We start from the raw sequence: 2,998 nt of genomic DNA, 5'->3' as shown, positions 1-2,998 counted from the left end.
CATGCGCTCATTGTCCCCCCGCCCGCCCCCCCCATCCCCGCCTCCCGCGCCCCTCGCCGCCCGGCACACGCGCTCGCGCTCGGGCTCTAGGTCCTGGGCGTTTTATTGGAGTCTCTGAGTTGCTCTGCTTTTAGTTTATTTTCTCCACCTTGGAGGCCTGGGATGGGGGGGGGGGGGGGAGGAAGGAGGGGGGCCCCGGGGGGGGGGGGGGGGGGAGGGGGTGAACGCCCCGGGCCGGGCGGGGTAGGGTGCGCGGCAGGACGCGGGGCTGCTCGCGGCCCAATGGCTGCGGCGTGGGGCTGGGGGCCGGGGGCCGCAGGAGGGAGGAGCGGAGAAGGAGGAGGAGAGCGCGGCCGGGACCGGGCCGGGGCGGCGGGACCCCGCCGAGCCTCCGCCGTGACCGAGCCGCGCTCCTCTCGGCCAGCGCGTCGCACACAAAGGGGCTGCGGAGCCCTAGCCACCGGCCGCCCCGGGGCACGGCGGGGAGCGCGCAGCAAGGGGGCGCTGTGGCGCACCCCGCCCCGCAGCCCCGCCCCCGGGCCCGCCCTGGCCCCACCCCACTCCCACCGCCCGCTCCGCGGCGGTCCCCACCTCTTTCTCTGCCTCCGCCACCTCCCCTTGCGTGGCCTTCCCCACTCCTGTCTTTGCGCCCCCACCCTTCTCCCAGCCCCTGGTGGTGGTGACTATAACACGCAGCGCCGGTCCTGGGGACCAGGAACCCGCAGGGAGCGCGAATCATCCGTGCGCTGTAATGGGCTACTGGGCTAGGGACAGGAAAGACTGCAGGGTGTGAATGGGCTTAGGAGTCTTCTCCTTTCTGTTGCTCCCTTCTGCCCGCAGCCCTCACCTCCCAAAGATCTGTGCCCCACTGGAAGGTTTGCAAGGCTAGGGCTACCTGAGAAACTTTAAGAAGACCACAGGGGTAAGTCAAAGTGTAAATAGGGAAACGGCCATCAGCACACACGATCAGGCTAGAGGGAAAACACGTGGGCTTGGTAGTGGCCCCGGGTGAGATTCTTGTCTCTTAAAATTGGAAGCCCAGTGATGCTCTTGGAGAGGCACAGAACGCCTGGAATCAGCCTCCCCCTTCCTCGGGTAGGTGAGTGCGGGGAGGAAATCACCAATCATGGTTTCCCTCCTTACCTCTAAAACACAGGAACTTGCAACTTCGTTTTTCCAGATGACGGGGGTGGGGAAATAGGTAAGTCTTGGCTGTAGGCCAACAGATTCATCCCTGAGGCTCTGTCCTTGGTGGGAAGTCCAGGCAGGAGATGGTTATATTTACCTTCCCAGGAGGAAGCACCCCTGCACACTAGGGCCCAAGACCCCACAAAGGGAGCCTGGAAGTACTTCGTTCCACTTGTTTCTGGCGCCAAGGAGGATGCTAAGAACATTTTCCCACTCCACACAACTTTACAGTGCATGTTGATTGCCAACTGCTCCGTGCAACTTTCTCACAGCTATGTTGCTTCCTCTGCAATTGAGAGCACCTGTCAGGTACAATCAGAGAGAGCTGGAAGAAAATCTATGAAGAAAGTATAAGAAACGATAACATCGTTGGGCGTCTATGCGTGGCTTTTCAGGAATCTTCTGCTAAACATTGCTTTGTAGTTTTTGCATCTTTCCACCCCCCCCCCCCCGCCCTTAAACCATTGTTTTCTTTCTTCTCGCCATCATTTTTAGAAGTAGCAAAAACCCAGCCTTTTCCATATCTCAAGATTGACATGGTGGAAATTGCATAGGGGAGAGAGCAGTAAGAAAAAAAAAATTCCTCTCCTCTGGATTCAGAAGAACCTCCACATTTACAGGTCCTTCAAGGTACAAAATGAAAGTAAGAAACAGAAAATGTTTCTCCTCTTAATAAAGGTCTTTATGATAAAATTTCGATGAGGTTTTGTGTTTTGTAATGTCAATGTTCAAATTCAATTGTAGATGCTAAAATATGCTTATATATATGTATTTCCACAAGTTAAAAAAAAAGCTTTTGGGTTGACATTAAATATTTCCAAACTTAAATTTCTGTCATCAGTTCAGCATTTATTACCAACCTACTACATTATTTCAAAATTCTACAAACTTCCTTAGAATCCATAATTGATGCCTGTTTGATGGCTCTGTGAGCATCAGGAAGATGAAACGGTTCAGGGCAGGAACAATATCATTGTCAATATCCTGACACCTAGGGAAGAGTGATTTCTGTAGACCTACTACTTTCCTCTGCCTTGTGAGGGAAAACCCAAATGCATGGGAACTGTGTCCCTCTATCCAGTTTGGGCCCAGTTTCTTCCATGTGTAGTCAGTGATATGTCCGTGCATGGTGTGGTGTGAGGGGCGGGAAAGTGAACTCTTGATTACAAAAGCTCTTAACTCCAACTACTCAGGCATGGAGAGTAGACCATGAAGGTCAACTTCACGGAGGATGGGAACGAAAATGGGGGCCATGATCAATCATGCCTACATGATGAAGTCTCCATAAAAATCCCGAAAGTTCAGGATTCATAGAGCTTCTGGGTTGATGACCACATGGAAATGAGGGAGAGTGGTGTGCCAGGACACAACATGGAATCCCCATACCTTTTCTCCTTACCTTCCATCTGGATGTTCGACTGCATCCTCCATGATATCCTTTCATGATAAATCGGTAAACAGTAAGTAAACTGTTTTCTGGAGTCGTATGAGCCACTCTAATAAATTAATCACACCCGAGGAGGGGGGTCATGGGGAAACTCTGATTGATGGCTGATCTGTCAGAAGCATAGGCTTGCAGTGGGCATCTCAAGTGGTCGGGACAGTGTAGGCAGTTGAGCCCTGAGCCTGTGGGATCTGATGCTGTGTCCAGGTGGGTGCCATCAGAATTGAGTTAAATGGTAGCTCGGCTGGTGTGACAGAACTGCTTGCGTTTTCCCAACTCAGGTAGAAATGGGAGCTGTTGGTTACAAAAAAGAAAAAAAAGTCTCTTAACTCCAATCGTTCATACATGGAGAGAAGACTGTGAAGA

The sequence above is a fragment of the Herpailurus yagouaroundi genome, unplaced genomic scaffold (assembly GCF_014898765.1).
Source record: "Herpailurus yagouaroundi ecotype Mexico unplaced genomic scaffold, PumYag 165, whole genome shotgun sequence".
In the NCBI taxonomy this organism is placed as follows: Eukaryota; Metazoa; Chordata; class Mammalia; order Carnivora; family Felidae; genus Herpailurus; species Herpailurus yagouaroundi.
Note: the sequence above shows the minus strand (reverse complement) of the source record.